Consider the following 24,448-nt stretch of genomic DNA (forward strand, 5'->3'; position numbering starts at 1 on the left):
ATAATCTTCTGCATCCAGAGACACAGGGAGCTATTTTAAGACCATTAGTTATAGATAATCTTTTTCTAGATATATTGTCATATTTGCTGCACTTTCAAAATGTCCACCCATGACTTTGCCTAGATCTTGTTTTTGTACAAATTACTTTAGAAATCATGAAATAAAGTTACTCTCTTTTTTACCCCTTTTAGCTGATGACCTTCCTTTAGATTCCCTAAAACCACTGACCTTTGACCATTAAAACGAGACGAGTTTCGAGTGTCTCTTCACACCAAAACCCTGCGCATCTCTGTCCAAAATGAGCCCATGCTGTGTCCAACCCAAGTGAAACAATTACAGCATACAGCTAGCCATGAAAGAGCATTAAAACATATTTGTCTCGATAAGAAATCTGCTCACAGCGCAATAAGGTGCAGTAGGCGAGGCTCCTCTCATCTCTCTCCTCTTGGTCCATCACGGAGCCCTCTGACCCCCAGACAAAGAGCACAACACACAATTGCACACCATTACATGCGCACAAACGCCTCGGTTCAGCACATAAAAGGCTCTCTGTGTGCTTTTAAAAGGTGAGGAGGTCCAGAGGGCTCGCACTGTATCTGATTTTTGACAAAGAGCAAGCTGGGTAGAAATCAATAAAGCGCCAGTGACGGGCCGATGGGTCCCGCTGGTCCTCCCGGAGAGGCAGGCCGCTGAGCTGAGCTGAGCTGCACCCATAATCCTCCTCCTCCTTTTCCTCCTCTAACACCCCCATCACCCTATCACTTTTTTTCTCCCCCTCTTCTCTCTCTGTCACTACCTCCCCCTATGTAGCCTTTTCTCCCCTCCAAACCACTCTCTCCACCTCCCTTCATCCCTCCATCCCCTCCTCACACCTCCCCACTAGTTGAGATGAACCCAAACAAGCAAAGAATGGACTGACAACCCTTTTGACACCAGCCGTTTATTAGCCCCACAGAGCGATGTTTAGAGTTAAGAGAGAGACAGAAAGCGAGAGAGAGAGAGAGAGAGAGAGAGAGAGAGCGCGATGTAGAGGTAAGGGGGGAAGTGGGGATGTTCTCACCAGCCGGCTGGTTGGTTGAGCAATGTGGCGTCACTGGGATGATCACACTGTGGTGTGTATGCTATAGTGTAGTAACTTCGCTCTCCATCCACCAGCCAGGTGCAGCCATTTGTCAGGGTCACCATCAGGAAAATTAGTGTTTATTCTTGTAGAAAAATCTTTTGATGAATTGGTTTATTTATATGCTAAAGTATTTTTCACCCACCTACCACCGTTTTTTTTTTCTTGTCTCACTAAATCTTCACATCATTTTTTGTTGTTTTTTTTAACCTAAAATTTAAAAGGAGATAATTTGAAGTTAGAAGAGTTGCAGCATGCATATGTGAACAGCGATGTGTGTTATGTTGGCTGTTAGTGCTTCACCAGAGCAAGAAGAGCATGTGTACCCCATTAACCCTGGTAAGGAGGTGGGGTAGGCCTGAGAGGCTGCAAGTGTAGTGCGTCCACAGTGATTTACAAGGAAAAAATGTTTGTTCTAGCAGCCACTGTTAAAACATTATGTTGTTTATTTTACTCCACTCAGAAGGGTAATATGAAAATGTAGCATTTAAGTTAATAATTTTTAGAGGCCTGAAGAGGTAACAGTATACAGTATTTTATTATTAAAAAAAGTCAGAGAAACAAACATACTTTTTATGTGGCATTTCAAAACTATACTAACCTCAAAACAGTCACTAGATCCCTTTTGCAACTTCTTGTGTCCCAGGTTGGGTACCATTGGATTATATAACGAGACAGAAAATGACAGATGTCAGCCAAGGATTGTATCTAGCTAATTAGCATTTGGGTGTTTTTCTGTTGCAGAGTAATGGGGCAATAACAATAGTCACTTATTACTCTGGTGGATTTGAGCTAGAGCAAGACAGTATGCAACAATGACCCCCTTAACACATAAAATACTCACTACAACCTATGTGCCAAATTGTCTCCCATTGAATCAATGTCAGAAACAATGCTACTTGCAAGCTTCCCATTTTTCAATTTTATAAGCTGTATTAACATTTATTTAGTGAGTAAGCCAAACTACAAAATGAAAAGGTAGGCTGTTACCTTGTAAACATCAGCACTGCAACTGTAATGTGTTGTAAGATAAGCCAAAGATGGTTTGTTAGAGAGGGAAACACCACGATGTACTGTGTTGACGAGCATTGCGTCTTTTTGCTGTTCAAAAAGACCAACAGAGTGATGAGTCTATTGTTCAATTAAAAGAAAATGTGCGTTATTATTGACAAAGCTCTGACAATCACATGCCAGGTGGAGGCAGCAGTTAAAAATGCCACACCACTTTCCTCAGCCAGCATGGCTCCCGACCGCACCAGTACAGGCTTTCAATGTGTCAAACACACACTCCACTCTCTGGAGAAAACAGCTGAGTCCTATCCTTGTGGTCACTTTGTTATGTTGGTGAGTGAATCGCAGGAGATGAGCAAACTGTTGACCAACTTTACTTTTCAGAAACAGCTAACAGTGGTAGTATGTATAGCTTAGCACACTCTGGACACTCCGGGTTTCTATGTTCTTCTTCGTACATCCTTACTCCATCCCCTATGTGTTATTCTAGTCTTACAGAGACACGTTCTTGTGAGGGAACATAGCGTCAGTGACCGTCTACAGTAGCAGAGTCCATCTCAAGTGCACACACTGTACAACACTGTGTACATCATTTTCCAGCCCCAACTCTTGTAGAAGACTAGCCTGATAGCAGTCTAGTACTGACCAACAGCTAATGCTAGCAGGTAGTAAATAATGGTGGAATCCCTCCCTTCTTTCATGCACATCACATCAATCTCTAAATCACCTTAATCAGGATCTTTGGACATTGACGGCTGAGCAGCAGGCTGTCCTGTCCTAATGTGACATTAGCTTAGTAGCCAAAGTTGAGATGGAGAGCAGTTAACAGTATCAATAGATGATTTCTGATATCTTCAGCTTTAATCATCAGATATGACTTGCCAACATTCATTTGTCATTATTACCATGAGTAGACAAGTACATAGTAGTCACCACTAAATATAATTACACTTTTGAATGTAATGATTAGAATAATGAAAAATAAATTTTAAGTGTCACAGTAATGTAGCTATTATCACCAAATGTGAGCCACAGTAAATTGGTCTGGTTTTCTAGATACAGATAAGTTCTTTGAAATTGACTTCAAGCAAAATACTGATAAAATATCCATCAGCAGCACAGCCATGATGAAATAAAGGGGTGTACTCTAGATCAGCGTTTCCCAAACCTCTCCTGGAGTACCTCTTGTCCTGCATGTTTTAGATCTTTCTCTGCTCCAACACAGCTGATTTAAAGGATCAGCTTGTTGTAAAGCAGCTTCAGGAGTTTATAACAGTTGATTATTTGAATCAGCTGTGTTGGAGCAGGAAGAGATCTAAAACATGCAGGACAAGGGGTAATCCAGGAAAGGTTTAGATCACCCTATTTTTCATCCCTATGATTTTATAATATCCTAAAAATTCTCATTTGCTTAGTGTAGTCAAAAACAAAACTAGTTATATGTGTAATATAATTAGTACAATCAATTTTATTGTCATTTTATCATTATTTTTTAGCCCTCATTGGGAGTACAGTTTTCACAGAACTGTTTTTGTACCCCTTGGATGGAGCAGTGCAACAAACAAACAAAAAAATACTGGGTTTCTGTACACTGTCAAACAAATCTTATATCTATACTTTCTTCTTTAAACTATGTCCTCCCGAATGGATCAAACAAATGTGTCACACGAAACAATATGAAGTAGAGTGTTTTCACTTCCACTGTTTCCATCCTGTACAGTGTCCTTTGTTTTGCATCAGCTTCTCAAACTGGAGCAACATGCAGATGTGAAATGTTCAGGCAGCTGATGAATACGCATAGACTGGCCCTAACTCTACTGTACGCCGAAACACAAGGCTCATTTCTAACATTCATCTGTCCATTTGGCTCAGTCTGAAAAGCCTGCCTGCCTCAATGAACACAACCCCCCTCAACTCACAATCCCTGCTTTAGACATATATTAGTCATTATTAAACATAATAATGGCTTTTATAAGTCACTGTTTGCCTCTTTGGTTACGTGAATTATTCAACCAAAGAGGGAGAGGGAGGGAGGGAGAGGAGTGCTGCTCTAGTCAGGTGGGCCTTACACCTGAGATGGCAGGCGACAGATGAGGCATTTTGTCTGAATTATTTATTTGATTCTCTTCAACTTTTTACAACTACCACATTGTTTTTTCACCCCTACTTTTTTTCCACCCACCCCTTCCCCTCCTCCGTTTCCCCCTACAGCCCCCATCACACACACACACACATACACACACACACATACTCTGAAAACCATCACGTTTATTTCAAGCGGCGTTAATTACAGTTGCACAAGCTGTTAAGCTGTCGTCTGATGATTAACAAAGTCAAGCTCCAGCCCCAGCACCACCACTTACTTTCCTGTTTGGCAAATGGAGGGGTGGAGCTGGCGTTTATGTGTGTATGTGTGTGTAAAAAAAAAAAATCTGCTTTGTGACAGCCATTGTTAGCACTAACAGTAGGGCTATAAAAGTACAGGGGTCTTTTTTTATTATTCTATTCTGTCGCAGCAAGCGAACAGACAATATGAATAAACTTAATTTGTGAAACGTCTCCCCTAATTAATTTGAAGGAGGTAGTGGAGGTGGTGGGGGTTGGGATAAGGGTGGGGTGTGGGTTCTTGCTTGACGTGCAAAGCATTAAAAGTTAAATCAACAACGTGCATGTCTTTGAGCTGCGATTCACACAAAGCGATGTAGAAATGCTTGCAGCGATTTGAACATCGGCTGTCAACCCTGGTGGGAGACAACATTGTTTGATGTTTGTCCACGTGTTCGTCTCTGTGTGTGTTTGTTTGTTGCATGGCTGCAGCGCTGACAGGATGCATCTATATGTCAGTGCACAGCATATACACAGCACCCCAGAGAATGGCGGACATATACAAACTGTATTAGTATAGCCTTTCTTTAATGTCTTTGTCAATTAGTGGACGCTGCTGTCAAAGCTGTGTGTGCTCAGTCCCGTCTGTCATAATTAAAAGTGTGTGAAACTGGTTTTGGGTTAAGGGGGAAGAAAAACACTTCATATAGTTGCAGCTGACAGTTTCTAGAATGCTTTTGTTGAGGAGATTCAGTCAGTTAGTCTGCTCATTTTCCTACTCTGCGGTTTCAAAGTGATTTCAGTATTTACTGTCCCATAATAATTGAAATTAAATTAAAAAAAATTAATACTCTAGTATTTCATATTTTTTTGTGATTTTTGGATGAACTTTGGATGAAATTGTTATTCCATTCATTTTTGTGGGTTAGCAGCAATTTTCAAGATTTAAATGTTGTGAGGAGACACAAGACAAAATTAACTTTAAAGGCAATGGACTGATACATTTGTAATTGTACCTCATTAGTGTCATTTGCTAAACAACTCATGTAGCCCAATCTTTAAGAAACATTTTGAGTTTTCCACTAAGAAAAACTATACTGCAGGTTTTATTGTGAAACATATCCAATGTGATTAAAGAATTCAAAATGGATCGTGTTTTCAACTTGATTTTGAATATTAAGCCCCATAAAAGGCTAAAAGTCTAAAACTGCATACCATCCTATAAATTGTTGACGATTTGACTACTCTCAGATTCTTATCAGCAGTAATCAGCTAACAAGACTAATAGTCTACAGCCGTGCTAGTGGCTCGTTGATGCTGTACTTAGGCACAGTGGTACTTTAAGCTAAATGCTAATGTCTGCATGCTAACATGCTCACAATGACAATGTCAACATGCTGATGTTTAGCAGGTATAATAAGATTTCCATTCATAGAGCTACATCACTAGAGTGGCTAAACATGTTAAGACTGTGCTGTGGGTAGCTTTAGAGCAAAGGTCATGGGGGTCATTCAAATTGAATGGTTTATCCACTTGGTGCTTAAAATTTCTGCAGAATCTGCCCATTTAATTATGTGATATATTGAGTGCAAAGTTGACGATTTGACCTCAGGCAAGCTTAAAGAGTGTCCAAGTAAAAATCGTGCAAGACAAAAAGTGAGGAAGCCACCCAAGTCAGTAGGAATCACCTTGGAGACCCTGAATACTGATACCAAATTTAATGGCAGTCTGGTCATATATCTTGCTCTCGTTCAAAGTGACAAACTAACATTGCAATGTAGTGAACAAAACATTTGTGGCATCTGCAGAAAATAAAATAATAAAATAAATATCAAATATTTTCAAGATTTACACAACTAATGATTTAGCACATTATCAGTTATCGCTTGAATGCTTCACTCTGATCCCAGAGAATATTTAGCAGAGGTGGTGAAATTTAGTGGATATACAGTTCAATGCAGTAAGTGAGCTTTAAACATTTTCTTGGCAAATTATATTAGATGCAGTGACAGCCCTGCGGGTCAGCAGATAGCAAGGAAGAGAGTAGAGATGACTTGGCTCTGCTACAAGTCCTACATGCATTCATGTCCTCTAGAGGGATAACAAAGGGCAAGGGTTAAACTTTCCCTTTTGAGTTTGTTAGTCTTTGCTCTCTATTTCTCCCATATTATTTCATTCCTCTTTGCTGAAGCTGCTTCATTTAATTTCTAATTTTAGATGCATTTCAGTGCAGCTTTTGCTTATGTTGACCATTTCCCCCATTCCGATCTTCTGCTTTTCTGTAGGTGTGTGTTTGTGTGTGTCTGTGTATGTGTTTGTGTGACAGTCACCATCATCGCTAGAGATGATGTTCAGAAATGACATGTTTCCTCACGACTCAGTAGCGTTCTGCGGGGCCGCCAATCAGGGATCCGGCAACTGGATGAGTTGTCGTGATGCGGTGAGACATCAAGCAGCCACTCCGGTTTGTCGCCTCGTCTCCCCTCCTTACTGCCACTTTGTAAAATCACATTACCCTAATGAGAATAGGAGTGGAAAGGCAGTGACAGAGCAGGGATATGGATGGGCTATATGTCAAAGGCACTCAGATTTCATCCTTTCTGCTCTCTTTTTGAACTCAAAGAGCTGGGTAGGGGGTTTGGGTGAGGAGGAGAAGTCTGTAGCCAGGAGCTTGTTGGCTCATTTCAATGTGTCAATGTCAAGGTTGTTCTATTTGTTTTCAGTCTTGTTATGTACTTTATCTTTGCCAGAGAGTGAATATTAGATAAATGAATGTCAGCTTCATTTGGGGAACAGGATTTTAGTTGTATCAAATCTAGTAATATTTGTATAAATATAGTTTGATTAAGTCTTACATATTAGTTTGGCTTTTTACTGGTCTTTTTATTTTTTATTCTTGGAATGCCAGTTGTAGTGATACATTGGTGAGTTTGAAGGATTATCACACGCCAAAACACTGCACGACAGTTTATAATAGCATGAGGCAGGATTTTAATCCTCCTTCTCCATGATCGTAAGGGGAACAATAAAATAATGCCGTCTATGAAGATGTTGCATTAGGTTGCAGCTAAAGTTAAAGGGAAAATTTGACACCTTTTATGAGGATGTTCAGTCAGTGTTGATGGTAAATGTAGTCAATTAAAGTAATAAATTCCTCTTACTGGCAGAGCCATGCCGGCAGTGCCTACTTGTACAAGGATGCATTGCACGTGAGCATCTAACGTCCACGCCCACTCAGCAGGCCACTACAGTGCTGAGCTGGTGCTAATCAAAGTTACACAATGTTGCCGATGTTCCTGCATTTGACCATTTCTTTTTCACACATAGATAAATTGTTACTGTCAGGGCATGGCTATCAAGTAAATTTACATACAGCAGCAACACATACACACACACATACATTATGTATAACAACAACGCTAACGCTAGCTGAGCTAGCGGTGCAGTATGAAGTTCCACATAAAGCAACATGAAGAAAGTTACCGGCATCCAACCTACTACTCTCGTTATTTAGTTGGCTTCAAATGAGGCTTAAGGTTCACACAGTTTCTCTTGACTGATATTACAACATTAGTCCAACATCGCCGCAGCCTGTGGGAGTAAGTTACCCCCATAGCCTATAACGTTAGCTATTACTTTGTTGGCCAAAACATAGCATTAGGTGAAAATACTCACTCAATGGTCATCTGCCCTCTCGGCCCTGCTGGTCTTGGTGGTCTTTTGAAGAAGATCTCCAGCACACTTCTGTTCAAGTGAGGAGTAAAACATAACACATAGTAACGCACACTTGGGCGACAGCATCCAACAAAAATGGCCTACGCTGAAATTCATTGGAGCAGAATGATTCAGTTTCTGTTGGCATTGGAGGGCAATTTGAGCGAAGGCACCACCAGTCGCTGTTTGCTCAGGTTCTGGATGGTCCCCGCCAGCCATATCCTGTTGCACGGCTAATGTAGGCTCAGCCTCTCTCCACTCCATTTCTTCGGTGTATACTCTGGCTCGAATAAATACGGCTAAAACAGTCAGCCAAAACATTGTAAAATGTATCCTAGTCCATAACATCCTCTGCACTCATGTTTTGGGATGCCAGTTTTGCTGTTGGAAGCTAGTTTGCAATACAAGCAAAGAGAACAAGTACGTTTTGTTTTTGCATTTACTATCACCACTGATTGGACATCCATATAAAATGCTCCAAATGTTCCCTTTAAGCCAGGATTGACTTGTTTGAACAACCCTACCCTTTTTTTGCAAAAGCCTTAATGGAGGAAACTGTGTTTCTTAATGCAGTGCTAATGTCTGAACGCAGCCTTAGACCTATAAAACCATTTGCTGATGTACAGGACCTTTGCGTTTTATTTTTAAATTTGAGTTCAGTACTGGAAAAGTGTGGTGCACCATCTCGCCCATGGGAGCTGTTGTTCACTGTACGCTACAAAGGAAGCCAGAAGAAAACATTGTACACTGCCAGTAGACTGTGATGTATTAGTTTAAATACCATTGCAATATTGACTACTGCAAGCATTGCCATATTTGCTAGCTTTTTATTAATGTAATTCTTAAGCTGACTTCTCTAACTTTGAATCAGCTCTCTATTTTCATTTTGTTTACGTTTTCTAACAAAGTGTAGCTACTGTAGATCTACTGTAGCTTTTGCAGCTAGGTGTTTCTAGCCACCATTAAAAATGGGAAGACTTTCTCCACTCTGCAGAAATGTTTCATGAATTCATTTTGCTATGACAATATTTGAAGCAGTCACAGTGTCCTGCTTTGTAACATAATTCAGAGGTGGGGGATGATGTACCGTTGAATTTCTCATCTTGCTGAATGAATAAGTATTTTCATTCAGAAAAATATATCTCATGCTTCACACATGTGGTCTGCCAAAAACAGATACAGATACATAAACACAACAATACAATCCTGTGTCCCCACATGTCAACACATGTACAAATTGTGGAACACATACAGAACATTACTAGGGGGCACTGGTGAATGTGTTTTACACTACAAACAAGAAAGACATTCTGAGAAAAGATAAACTACTGAAACCAGCCTCACAACATACAACTCATACAACAACCTCATACAGTGTGTGTTCAGTGTGTAGTTTTCCTACAGTTAATGCAGTGAATATGGTGCAAAACACATTCACACACCCCTATCAAAACATGTGAAGTCATGGACAAAATTTGCACATCTGCAAACTAGTATGTGGATTCATGCAATGAGAGTTGCACACCTGTAGAATATTTTCTCACAAATATATTTTTCTTGGATATTTTTCTAGCACAAACACAAGTCAATAACTACAACTGCTTGAATATGCTGCTACGGATCTCAAATGCTATTTTTTCGCTCACTTTTGCACCACATATCAGTGAAATGTGGAGCAAAAATGATTTGCGTACCTGTACCTCATACAGTGTGTGTTGCAGCTATCTATCAAGAAAACTAGATCTACTGGATGTAAAGGACAGGTCAGTGTGGGTACTGAAGTTAGTTAGTAAGTTAAGTGGACATCAAGGTCATGATCAAGCTTCAGTAGTGGGGTCATGGGCTTCCTATCTGCTCACATACAGACACACACACACGCACACAGAAACACACGCACATACAAACACATATAGCCAAGGCCTGATTCTGACTGACAGAGCAATTTCTCCCACCTCCTTCATTTGGCGATCGACTTTGTAGTAAAATACACTGCTCTCTCCCTTTACTCTGCTGGTCAGACTCGTAACACAAACACAGAGACACACACACAACTAATGTGTTTATGTCTAACTAATCGACTCACACATAAACATATTACACCCACCACACAGACACATGTTGATGCAAATAGATCATATACAGGCACACACGTGAGGGTAAATACACTTAGGAACAAGCAGACAAGCGAACAACACACACATAAGCAGCCAGGCAACTGCCACACACACACACTCACATCCTCATGCACTCCCACATACAGAGGGTGTCCCAGTAAAACAGATGGAGGTCTTGGAAGGTGAAAGTTTATGAGACTCACTAGGCTGATTAGAGGGACGGAGATCTAAAAGTAATTGGCTCCTTTTACTTCCTTCTTCCTGTGGATTTACGAGGTTCTCTGCAAATGACTGACAGCTTCTTTACTACGGTCAAACACTGAAGGATAAACTCACCCTGCCAGAGTGTGTGAGAGTATTAGTAAGTGTTATGTGTGTATGCTCTGGATGTTTATGTGTGAACAGAGGTGTATGCGCACACAGTGACTCGTCGAGACTAAAATCAAGCTTACAAATGTGACGTGAAGCTTGAGTACATTTGAGGCTGATTCAAAGTGCCAGTCAGCACTGTGTGTGGAGTGGCCTCTTCTACACACTCCCTGTCACACAGAAGGCTCGGGGTGTGGGTATGTGTGTGTGCGGTGGAGGCTTCCTCCATCCAGTTTTCTGCCTGGAAAAACACTGCTTAGCCTATTAGCACTCCCTGTAATGCCCCCTCTTTCGCCCTTAATCTGTACAACACGGCTGTCAGAGACAAAGCGAGACGACCTAGTGGACACTTCACTTCCAGCGAGGAAGAGGGGCGACTGAGACATGAAAGTTTCCATCTTCCAGTCAATTATTCATTGATAACCTATTTATTTTTACCTTTAGTGTCAGTCAGAATGGTAGAAATGTGCATATATTCATCTTTAATTAATCTGTGCAAGCAAAGGTGCCACATAAACACACACATCTAGTTCTTCTAACTAATGTATTATGTTTATAAGGCAGCAGATATTTATTATTCATCACTGATGTGGATGGGGGGGGCATCATTGGGTATTACTGTGTCACATTACTGTCAAATGCAGAGGGACTTAAAGGGGCCAACAAGCTTTATTAAAGGTGGCGGAAGGCTGCAAAAGGGAAACAGTCAGGCGACGAGATGGGAAAAGACTGACCGCAGAATTAAAGCCGTCTAACCGAGCCCCTACGACAGCAAGGCTGAAGGGATTAAGGGCAATGCAACAATCAGATGGGCAATGTATGCAGCAACTGTACAGCCACCGATTCTCCTTTGTTTGACGTGTCATGGAGGATAAGAAGAGACATCAGCACTGAAAGTGGAAAGCTAGAAAGCATAGCCACGAATTTAGCTTTATGTTTGACAAAAAGGTCACTCATGAAATATAACATGGTCACAATTTGAAGAAATTAGCTGCAAATTAATACTGTTGATTGAAGTGTTTAGTGTTCAAAAACATTCACCGGGCTAAAAGTGCACTGCTAACATCAGTTTGCAGGCTAGATAGCTAATTAGCTGCCCAGCTGCAGCACATTAAACAACATGTAAATGTACCTGCAAATGTCACTTCGGTCCGGTTAGATGCTGGTGTGGTCCTTACTCTTCAATACCACTAACAACACAGTGTCTGCCCATGACATGTAGGCTACATATGAAGGTATTATTGGAGCAAAAAAACTGAGCACAGTGATAGTGGAATCTGTAGTTGTAGAAAATAGTCATGTGTGTATCAGTAAATTTGAAGTCGCAGAGAAAAATACTTTAGGAAGTACAAATTTGTAAAATGTATTTTCTCTCCTACAAATACAACACAACAGTTACACCTTCTCAAATTCTTCACTGCAGGTGCACATATCCTATGCTACGAATCACAAATTAAGAAACTCATACACTCAGAGTTTTCCTACAGTTAATGCAGTGAATATGGTGCAAAACACATTCACACACCCCTGTCAAAAAATGTGAAGTCATGGACAAAATTTGCACATCTGCAAACTAGTATGTGGATTCATGCAATGAGAGTTGCACACCTGTAGAATATTTTCTCACAAATATATTTTTCTTGGATATTTTTCTAGCACAAACACAAGTCAATACAACTGCTTGAATATGCTGCTACGGATCTCAAATGCTGTTTTTTCGCTCACTTTTGCACCACATATCAGTGAAATGTGGAGCAAAAATGATTTGCGTACCTGTACCTTGTGTACCTGGTCAGAGATCAGAGAACCCTTTTGGCCAATCAAAAGGAGCTCCTTTGGGCACCTGTCCGTCTATCGTTTTTCCAACAGAGTTTAGATGAAATCATGCCCACTCTCGTATAGCTTGGAAAATAGCGACATGGGGCACTGAATTTGTTGAATTTAGTGTTTATCAGAGTGCTGAGCAATGGGATACATTCATTCTGAACAATTATAAGTTAACAGTTTGATTCAAGCATATAGGCTGTATTATGTATAGCTCTGGGGTGCATTCCAAAAAGTGGGATTAGTGAAAACTCTTTAGTTAGTTTGTTAACCCTGAGATGAGGGAAACTGTGTTTTCCGTTCCTGAAAGGAACACCATTCAACACCATTGACCATCACATCCTATTACAGACACTGGAATATCCTTTAATTGACATAAAAGGAACCGCACTAAGCTGGTTTAAATCCTATCTATCAGATCAATCTCAGTTTGTACATGTTAACGGCAAAGTTAGTCACGGAGTTCCACAAGGTTCTGTGCTTGGACCAATTCTATTCACCTTATATATGCTTCCTCAAGGAAAAAATATTTGGCAACACTCCATAAACTTTCATTATGTGGATGATACACAATTATATCAATTGATCAAGCCAGATGCAACTAATCAGTTAGCTAAACCTTTAGTATACCTTAAGGACATAAAAACCTGGATGACCTGCAATTTTCTGATGTTAAACCCAGACAAAACTGAAGTTATTGTACTTGGCCCCAAACACCTCCAAGACACGTTATCTAAAGATATAGTTACTCTAGAAGGCATTTCCCTGGGCTCCAGCACCACTGTAAGGAACCTCAGAGTTATCTTTGATCAGGATTTGTCCTTTAACTCCAAAATGAAACAAACTACAAGGACTGCCTTTTTTCACCTACGTAACATTGCAAGAATCATCACATCCTGTCTCAAAATTCTGCCGAAAAACTAGTCCATGCATTTTTTACTTCTCGGCTGGATTATTAATTCCTTATTATCAGGATGCCCGAATAAGTCCTTTAAGACTCTCCAGTTGATCCAGAATCCTGCAGCATGTGTACTGACAAGGAAAAGATATCATATTTTTCCAATATTAGCTTCTCTGCACTTGGCTCCCTGTAAAATCCAGAGTATAATTTAAAATCCTTCTCCTCACCTACAAAGCTCTTAATGGTTAGGCACCATTGTATCTTAAAGATCTCATAATTGTCATAGTTAGCCTCTATTACTCCCTGATCCCTGTGTGCTCTAGTGTGCTTTTCCTCTCCTTGTGTTTCTTGGCTGTCCCCTGTCCGTTGTTGTGTGTGTGTGTGTGTGTACATTCTGGTCTGGCTTCCTGGTCTCCTGCCTGCTGCTGATCACCGGCACACCTGACATCAATCATTCATCAGTCTCCACAGCATATCTACCAGGCTCTACCACACTACCAGTGCCAGATCGTCTCCGTAAACTTGTACGAAACCTACGTAACGGCTCCAAGCTCGACCTCAGATAAATGTTTAGCTCGTTCTCATTTTGCCTTCGTTTTGTCTCTATCACAGAGCTACTCACTGCCGGTGATCTCAGCTACAGTCTCTCCTCGGATCTCTGTAAGACTGCCCTGCCAACCTCACCTCCGGAGCCTGCTGCCTATCGGGTCCGCCGCCTGGCCGGTTTAGCTCCCCCCACTACACCAGTCAGTTTAGAGCCTGCCTCCCCTGTCTCCGTCCGGAACGTCACCACTTCATCCTCGACCCGGACCGGCCATGTCCTCTGGGGCGATAGAGAACTACGGCAGACTTTTGCACAGATATTAGAACAGCTACAATAAAGACTGTTACCAACCTACCAAGCTCTGTTCCGTTGTGTTCTGCATTTGGGGTTCTTTGATCATGCATTATGACAATAATACCTTATTACCAGACTAGAACACTGTGCTCCCAGAATGCAGGATTACATGTGGTTCCTAGATTGTCCAAAAGTAGAATTGGAGCCAAAGCCTTCATTTATCAAGCTCCTCTCCTGTGGAATCAGGTCCCAGTTTGGGTTCGGGAGGCAGACACCATCTCCACATTTAAGAGTAGGCTTAAGACTTTCGTCTTTGATAAAGCTTATAGTTAGGGCTGGCTTGGGTGAGTCCATAACCATCCCTTAGTTATGCTGCTATAGGCCTAGACTGCTGGGAGACTTCCCTTGATGCACTGAGCTCCTCTCTCTTCCTGTCCCTCTCCATTTGTATGCATTTTTATCCCATTAATGCATGTAACTACCTCGACATCTTCTCTCTCCCATAGTTTTGTGCTTTCTTGTCTCTCTCCTCTCTCCTTCTGTCGCTTTCAGAATTTATTTCTGCCACCTGCTGCCCCTGTTTTTCTGCTCGACAAGTGCTACTACTTTGTTATTGTTATTATAAGTCTTATTACTATTATTATCATTATTATACCTATCACTATCATTCCTATTATTATTACTTTATTAATATTAATATTGACACTCTATCTCCTCACATTCAAATATTACACAGCATCAAGTTAAGTCACCCTCAGCTCAGAAAAAAACCTCTACATGTCCTTCTTTGCGAGTGGAAGTTTTTTATTAGGCTAACACTGTGAGCAGTCCCACTAAAATGTTTACTGGAGATAATATGTTAATATATCTGAGTGAGCAGGATGCAGCTGCAGAATGTCACGCAGAGGGAACAGGACAGGCGAGCCAGGACTACTTGCTTTCAGCAGCTCTGTGTAGCCAAGACAGGAGGAGTGACCCTGGGCAGCAGCAGTGTGCTTACGGGGGAAACTACAGCTCTCAACCTGCTATATCAGCGCTGCCACTGGCTGTTTGTTTTACAAACCAACCTCAAAAAAAAAACACAGACACAACCACACCTACACATAATACAGCCTCTATGCTTGACTCAAACTATTAACTCTAGTGACTAGTCCTTCAGAATTAACGTTTCCCATTACTCAACACTCTGATAAACAGTAAATTCATCAAATTCAGTGCCCCATGTTGCTATCTTCCAAGCTATATGGAAGTGGGTGTGGTTTCATCTAAGATGGGTTGGAAAAACGATAGACGGACAGGTGCCCAAAAGGAGTTACTTTGATTGACCAAAAGGGTTCTCTGATCGCTGAACAGTGCCCGAACCAGCTCTACAGGTACACAAATCAGGTACACAAATCACTTTTACTCCACGTTTCACAGATATATGTAGTGCAAAAGTGAGAGCGTGCAGAAGTTGTCATTTGTGAGCGAAAAAACAGCATTTGAAACTCGTAGCAGCATATTCAAGCAGTTGTGGTTATTGATTTGTGTTTGTGCTAGAAATGCAATGCACCTGCAATGAAGAATTTGAGAAGGTGTAACTGTTGTGTAGTGTTTGTAGGAAAGAAAATAAATTCTACAAATTTGCAACTCCGAAGCATTTTTCTCTATGACTTCAAATTTACTGATACACATGTGACTATTTTATACAACTACAGATTCTACTATCACAGGTGCTCAGTTGTTTTGCTCCAATAATGCCTTCAAAGCTGTAGCGGATTTTGTTTACTTTGTCTCTCGTTCTCAAGTGCAAACATGTAAAGAATATGGATCCAGGAAAACGTTGAGCAATTTCCAGGTGCTGCCAAACACTGGTAGCATGGTTGCAATTGCTTAATAATTATTAACAATTTGGCAAAAATTTCATGAGACAGAAGACATTCTGAGATCTTACTATTACTACACTATACAATTATCTCAGGGATCTGAGATTTTGGCCAGATCCCAGCCTGGTCAAGAACTGTCACCCTGTCTCCTAGAAATTACATTTATATACTTCTAATTTGCAACAGCATATATGTTGTGAGAGAAACACAATGCCTTGTAGGATTACAGCAGAATTGCCATGTCAATGTTTTATTTTTTTTTATCAATATAGCGATAATAATTAAGATATTAAGTAGCAAAATGGTCAAGCTGAATGTATCTGCAAACATTTCATTGACAACATATTTCATTTGTTTTCCTACAATGTCTGCTCGTACATATATCTTATATCTTATCAATGTGTCCTATATTAGCAGTGAATTCTGCTGTGCAGTGTCTTGAAGTTTGATATCAGTTATTCATACTGGGGCAGAGGGGTACTCAGGGTGGCCTTTTGCTAAAATGCCACAACGACGTTAACCTATATATCAACACAATGATGAGCATAGCCTTGGCTTCCCAATAAAATAATGGAAAAGGCAGAAATCCATTATAAAGGCAAATGTTACCTTTGCATGAGAATGGTGATCTGATTGCTCCAGCCAGAAATGTGAATTATGGTTGTACTGAAGGCTGCTGCTCTCATGTGCATGTAGAGAGCAATATATACATCCTTGCAGTGTGTGTAACATCTAGCCTGTGTCAAAAAGGATCTGTGTTTGTGAATAAGTAGCAAATTTGAAGGGTATTGTAGGGACTCTTTTCTTTTAACCTTTATTTATTCAGATTGAGCTCCCATAGTCTTTTCCACCAGCGCCCTACCTCACATCTGTTCTAGAGTTACACATGTTTATGCCTATGGAAGCTGTCAGTGCATATACAGTCTATTTCTGTTTACTCTTGAGCTTAACTCAAGGTTTAGTTCTGTGTTAAGGAGCAGCAGAGCAGTATGAACAGTGTTACTCAGTGTTACTTGTTTGGGAATTTAAACGTAAGACCTTCCAGTCACAAACTCACTTCTGTACCTTTTTGTCTACCTGCATATGATTTTACATGATTAATCATAACTCACTGTTAGGATACATATAGCTTTAGGAAAAGTATTAGTCCATTAATATGTCAGAGGTCAGGATCAGTTCTGAATAGGACAAATTTATACCTTTAGGGATTCAGTGCCTTGCTCAATGGTATGTATGCAGTGTTCATATTTGCTGATATGAGGGTTTGAACTTAAATCATCCAGTTAAAGGACTGCACTTTGATTTCTTTTAGATACCTTAAAGGCGCTGGTGCGTGGTAACAGTTTACTTTACAGTAACTTTTGTAAAGTAAATTGTACTTGTAAGGATCATTTTAATGCAGCATACCTTTCAGTCTTACTCAAGTACATTTTGGAAGAAAAATATGCTTTTACTGTGTGAAAAAGTTGCTTTTCTTCATTTTTCACTAGGCCCTGCTCCCCAACACAACACAACCTTGTTTAATTTGTTTGTTTTATTGTTGTTTCAAAGGATTATGATTTGTTGAAAGGGGCCCATCCTATTGGGTGTGTGATGTTGTCTTTTTTGTTGTTGTTCTGCCTGGGATGTTAGGGTAGATCAGCTGCTGAATTAGGTTTGCATCATTATGTCCTCTGAGCAGGGAGGGACTGGGCACTGTCAAGATGTAGGAGGATAGGTAAAATAGTTCTGCAGTAAATGACATTCTATTAAATTTGGTGTGCCCATAGGTATGTGTGGGTGCCCGTAGGTTAAATGTGATGTCAGCAGTAACTGAACAATCTTACATCAATGTTTTGATAATTATTTTGTATGATTTTGATGCTTGATCTCTATTTAGCTCTCGGCACCATATTGATGTTGCCATCCACTCTGCAGATCTCTCGCACACCCCATACTGAATGTAACCCCAAACCATGATTTTTCCTCCACCGAACTTGACTGTTTTCTGTGTGAATCTTGAGTCAATGCGGGTTCCGATAGGTCTTCTGCAGTATTTGCGATGATTGGGATGCAGTTCAATAGATGATTCATTGGAAAAATTAACCTTCTGCCACTTTTCCACAGTCCATCCTTCCTGCATGCTGTGGGCCTTGGCAAATGCAACACGATTTTTAGTTGTCTTCTGTTTAATGCTGGTTTCTGAGCACTAATTCGGCCATTGAGACCACTGTGTGACAGAATTCGACAAACTGTTCTTGTAGATACGGGGTTTCTGGTGACCAGTTGTACTGTAGCTCTGCTGCAGTTGAAAAGGGCTGGCCCTGGACTGTCGAACCAACAAACGGTCCTCTCGAACAGTAGTCTTACGGGGTCTGCCTGACCTGGGCCTGTCATGAACTTCACCAGTTTTTTTGTCATACTTACGTGGGTAAGTGGTGGGTTCCAAAGTAAAATGACATTCACTAGGAGGTGGCAGCTTTCTGTGAGGCTGCATCTTTCATTTGTGGTTTTTCTCTTTTGCCACAGTGTGCCACAAGGTGGGGTATGTGATTCTAATCCAATACACATCTTTTTGTCAAAATCAGAAAATATCTCTTCACGGACCGCTAGCTGTCAGTTCTGTGTGCATGCTGAAAAAAAAATCTGGTGTTTGTACACATCCCTGGCTCTGTAAATGGGAATTAAACAAAGTGGCTCGGACCAAGCCACACAACACTATTCCAGCCATTCCAGCCATGATTTGTCTGTCAGGTAACATTAAATTACTTGCCCACGGATTTTTAGCTTACTTTCTAGTTTGCCAAGATATGCTGTTGTTGTGATATTAACTATAGAGGCAGGAGAGTTGTGAGTATCGCTGTCTGGAGCTGGTTTCAATTAAATTCAATTCAATTTCAGCGACCAAACAAATCCCCCCATGAGCAAGCATTTGGCGGAGAGAAACGAGAAAGCACAATACTACGGGAGAGAGAAGACGTCGAGTTTGTAACATGCAGTTATGGGATAAAAATGCATATAGATGGAGAGGGAGAGATGGAGAGAGGAAAGAGGTGCATCACGGGAAGTCTCCCGGCAGTCTAGGCCTAAAGCAGCATAACTCAGGGATGGTTCAGGGCTCACCCAAGCCAGCTCTAACTATAAGCTTTATCATAAAGGAAAGTCTTAAGCCTACTCTTAAATGTTGAGATTGTGTCTGTCTCCCAAACCCAAATTGGGATCTGATTCCACAGGAGAGGAGCTTGATAACTGAAGGCTGTGGCTCCCATTTTACTTTTGGAGACTCTAGGAACCACAAGTAACCCTGCATTCTAGGAGAGCAAGCTCTAGTCGGGTAATATGGTATTATGTGATTATTATTATAATTATATCTTTAGATAATGTGTCTCAGAGGTGTTTGGGGCCAAGTACAATAACTTCAGTTTTGTCTGGGTTTAACATCAGAAAATTGCAGGTCATCCAGGTTTTTTTGTCCTTAAGGCATGCTTGAAGTTTAGCTAACTGGTTAGTTTCATCTGGCTTGATCAATTGATATAATTGGGTATCATCCACATAATGAAAGTTTATGGAGTGTTGCCAAATATTATTGCCTTGAGGAAGCATATATAAGGTGAATAGAATCAGTCCAAGCACAGAACCTTGTGGAACTCCGTGACTAATTTTGGCGTGCACGGAGGACTCACTGTTAACATGTACAAACTGAGATTGATCTGATAGATGTCACAGCCTGTCATGTCCTCACCAGCCCATAATCACCCACACCTACTCCTAATTACACTCCTGCCCTTAATCAGCCCCAATCACACCCAGGATAAAATCACTCCACTCTCCACACTCAGTGTCCAACCTCGTTTGTGGATAGGACTCCATGCACCATACCGTTCCTGTGTCTCTCCAGTTCCCCATGTGTTCTCCAGTCCTCCGTGTCATCGCCAGTCCTCTGTGGCTTCTCCATTCCTCCTTGGTCTCTCCGGTCTCCTGTGGCTTCCCTCCGGTAACTTCCCCAGATTCACTCTACCTATCTCCACACTCTCCACTGCTGGCTGTCATCATCAATAAAGACATTCCCTTCCATCTCGGTGTCCTCTGCCTGTTAGTGCGTGACAATAGATAGGATTTAAACCAGCTTATTGCGGTTCCTGTAATGCCAATTACATGTTCCAGTATCTGTAATAGGATGTGATGGTCAGTGGTGTCGAACGCTGCACTAAGATCTAACAAGATAAGTACAAAGACAAGTCCATTGTCTGATTAATTGTCTGACTAATTTTCACCAGTGCTGTCTCTGTGCTATGATGCAGTCTAAATCCTGACTGAAAATCCTCAAATATACTATGGTTATTTAGAAAGTCACACAGCTGATTGGCGACTGCTTTCTTATGTATCTTAGAGAGAAAGGGAAGGTTAAATATAGGTCTAGTGGCTAAAACCCCTGGATCAAGAGTGGGCTTTTTAAGAAGCAGTTTAATTACAGCTACTTTAAAGGATTGTGGTACATAGCCTGTTAATAAAGACTGATTGATCATATCCAGTAACAAAGTGCTAACTAAGGGAACGTTTTTCCTCTATTAATGATGAGTAGTGAGCTGCTCTGGCATTACGGAGGGCATTCCTGTATGTTTTAAGACTATCTTGCCAGACTAAACAAGATTCTTCCAGGTTGTTGGAACGCCATTTCCTTTCAAGTTTTTTTTATGTTTGCTTTAATTCGTGGGTTTGGGGGTTATACCATGGAGCTAACCTTGTCGTAATGTACGAACAATTTTCCAGAATTCGTTGGAGCACCTGGTGGACATGGGTTATGTGGCTGGCTTTTCCTGCGAGAAGATGAGGATGTCATCTAAGTAGATGAAGACGAACCGGTTCAGGAAGTCTCGAAGTACGTCGTTGACGAGGCGTTAGTGAGTCCAAAAGGCATGACCAGATATTCAAAATGTCCCAGCGAGGTCTTCCACTCGTCTCCTTCCTGTATTCGGACCAAGTGATAGGCGTTCCGGAAATCGAGCTTGGAAAAGATGGTGGCACCGTGTATGGGTTCAAAAGCGGAATTGATGAGAGGTAGCGGATATTTATTTTTAACAGTGATCTGATTGAGACCTCTGTAATCAATGCACGGGCGTAGAGTCTTGTCCTTTTTGGCCACAAAAAAGAAGCCTGCCCCTACTGGTGAGGATGATTTCCGAATGAGACCAGCCTGTCATGAGTCCTTAATGTAGCTTTCCATTGCTTCCCGTTCGGGTCGGGACAAGTTGTACAGGTGACTAGACAGAAGGGTGGAGTCACGGATTGTCATAGTTAGCCACTATGCTACTCATGCCCGTCAACCTCTCTCTTCGTTGTCTTTAGTGGAGTTTCTGGAGAGGATGAGAAGGGTTTTTGACCATCCTGATGACGGCGGAAATGCGGGTAAGCGGTTGCTACGGATCCGTCAGAGGAACCGCAGCGTGGCGGATTACGCGGTTCCACATCCTAGCCGCAGATTCAGGATGGAATGAGGAGGCACTCATCAGCACGTTCATTGCTGGTCTAAATGACACTCTTAAAGATGAGCTGGCTGCCCGTGAGGAGCCCACGGCGCTGGACGCATTGGTGACACTTTGCATCCGGATGGACAATCGCATGCGCGAGCGGTCGCTGGAGCGTTCCATCAGTCTACATCCTCTTCCATCTCGCCATGTGGCCACCACCATCCATCCCCGTTCCAGCTTGCCGAGCCCAGCTCCCGCTCCTAAGCCCTTGCCAACCTCAATCGACGCAGAGGGAGAACCGATGCAACTAGGCCGGACCCACTTGACGCCAGAAGAGCGCCGTCGCCGACTTACCGCGGGGGAGTGCCTTTACTGCGGCGACAAAGGGCACTTTCGGGACAAGTGCCTCCGGAGGCCAAAAGAGTAGGCTCACCGGTCGCAGTGGGGGTTCTGGTGAGCCACGACAACCCCCGTAACCCAGGTCCACCCAGATTGACTCAGCCCGCTCCCAGGTACTTCAGTGGGGGCACAACTCACGCTTCGCCTGTCATCCTGGAACCACCCGCACTCTCTCCCTGTTAAGGAGATACTTCTGGTGGACTACCATGGAGGCGGACACCCGGCTTTATCGCAGCTTGTTGCATCTGTGCCCGAGGTAAGGCCTCCCATAGACCACCAGCCGGATTGCTCCGTCCTCTTCCCATTCCCGGTCGGCCGTGGTCACACATCGCCCTGGATTTCATCACCGGTCTTCCTCATTCCCATGGCAATACCACCATCCTCACCATTGTGGACCGCTTTTCCAAAGCAGCTCACTTCATAGCTCTCTCCAAACTTCCTTCAGCTCGGGAGACGGCTGACCTCCTGGTAAATCATGTCTTTCGGCTCCATGGTATACCTCTGGACATGGTATCCGACCGAGGGCCCCAATTCATATCCCAAGTATGGAAGGCTTTCTGTCAGGCGCTGGGGGCTACAGCCAGTCTCTCCTCGGGGTTCCATCCTCAAACCAACGGTCAGACCGAGAGGGCCAACCAAGACCTTGAGGCCGCCTTGCGTTGCGTGGTTGCCACCAACCCGTCGACCTGGAGCTCCCACCTCGCCTGGATAGAATATGCTCACAACTCTCTAACCAGTTCTGCCTCTGGTCTCTCTCCTTTCGAGGCATCTCTAGGTTATCAGCCCCCCCTGTTCCCGTCCCAGGAGAGGGAGTTGGCTGTTCCGTCCATTCAACATCATCTTCGCCGCTGCCACAAGATTTGGAGAGAGACCCGAGCTGCACTGTGTCGGTCGGGGGAACGGAATCGACGGATCGCTGACCGACGACGGACCCCAGCACCCACATATGAGCCAGGTCAGAAGGTTTGGTTATCTTCCAAAAATATTCCTTTACACACGGAGTCCAAGAAACTATCTCCCCGCTACATTGGACCCTTCATCATCGAGCATGTCATTAACCCCTCCGCTGTTAGACTCCGGTTACCTCGATCCATGAAGATCCACCCCACTTTTCATGTGTCTCAACTTAAACCTGTAGCTGTCAGTCATCTGTGCCCTCCAGCCGTTCCCCGCCACCCACCCGGTCATTGAGGATCATCCTGCATACACAGTGCGGCGGTTGTTGGATGTTCGCCGGCGAGGTAGGGGGTTCCAGTATCTGGTGGACTGGGAGGGTTATGGCCCCGAGGAGCGGTCCTGGGTTCCCCGTTCCCATATCCTGGATCCACAACTTATTCGGGAGTTCCACCAGGCTCGCCCAGAAGGCTCCGGGAGGGTCGCCAGGAGGCGCCCATTAGAGGGGGGGTACTGTCATAGTTAGCCACTATGCCCCCTGATCCTTTTGTCCTCTTCTGTATCTGCCTTCCCCTGTGTTTCCTGGCGGTCCCCTGTCCATCTTGTTTGTGTGTGTGTGTGTGTGTGTGTGTCTGGGTTCTGGGCTGGTTTCCAGATCTCCCGGCTGCTATTGATTACCGGCACACCTGATCATCATCATCATCATCAACCACCACAGTTATCTACCGGGCTCATCCACACTTCCAGCGCCAGATCGTCTTCGTACCCAGTACCCGTTATACGTAACGGCTCAAGTAAGATACCTGTTGAAGTTTGTCTGTACTTACCTTATGGTAACATTGTCTGTCTGCGTTGTAGACCTCTGTGCTGCCGGTGATCACTTCCCTGTGCCACGGCCATCGGACTCTAGTCTCAGTCTCAGCGTGTCTTCACCCGATCAGCCCAGCCTTCAACCACGCCAGCCAGTCCAGAACCCGCTTCCCTGGTCTCCGCTCAACGCACCACTCTCCAGCCTCCGTCCAGTCCGGTCGAACTCTCCGTGCTACAACGCACTTCGCCAGACACGCCGCGATCTCCTGATCTTTCCACACAATAAAACTGTTCAGACCTTGATCAGCTCTGTCCGTGTGTCCTGCTTTTGGGTGCCAAGTTTGTTCCACATAACACGGATTAGGTCTAAGGCGCAGTCATAGGGACGGTGTGGTGGCAACGACAGGGCGAGGTATTTGCGGAAAACTTGCTTCAGATCATGTTATTCCTCTGGTATCCGCATCAGATCCAGGGGCTCCGAGTTGGGTGGTGGAGTGCTGCCCTCTGGTGGAGACCGAGCAGATTGCAAGCAGGTGGAGCGGCAGTAGGAGCTCCAACTCAGAATTCTCCCTGTGGACCAATCGATGTGAGGGTTATGTTGCCGTAACCATGGGGACCCTAGGACCAGCGGTGTGTTTGGAGACGAGATGAGTATAAACTGAATCTTTTCCCGAGATCGCTGGTTAGCTGGCAGAGCAGGGAGACCGCTGGTTAGCTGGGAGACTTCTGGTTTGCTGGCAGAGCCGGAACAAGACGGGCGAACAGGTTGGCAGAGATCCAGAGTTCACAATAGACAGGATTACTAGACAGAGTTACA

At 43.0% G+C, this 24,448-nt stretch overlaps 1 long non-coding RNA gene across 1 annotated transcript; it reads left to right on the forward strand.

The window, feature by feature from the left end:
• The first annotated feature begins 23,116 nt into the window (after positions 1–23,116).
• On the forward strand, positions 23,117–23,934 carry LOC122876581. The gene is made up of 2 exons (XR_006378096.1): positions 23,117–23,590; positions 23,680–23,934. It is a non-coding gene; the product is annotated as an uncharacterized LOC122876581 (long non-coding RNA).
• Positions 23,935–24,448: the final 514 nt, after the last annotated feature.

Source organism: Siniperca chuatsi, linkage group LG1, assembly GCF_020085105.1.
Source record: "Siniperca chuatsi isolate FFG_IHB_CAS linkage group LG1, ASM2008510v1, whole genome shotgun sequence".
In the NCBI taxonomy this organism is placed as follows: Eukaryota; Metazoa; Chordata; class Actinopteri; order Centrarchiformes; family Sinipercidae; genus Siniperca; species Siniperca chuatsi.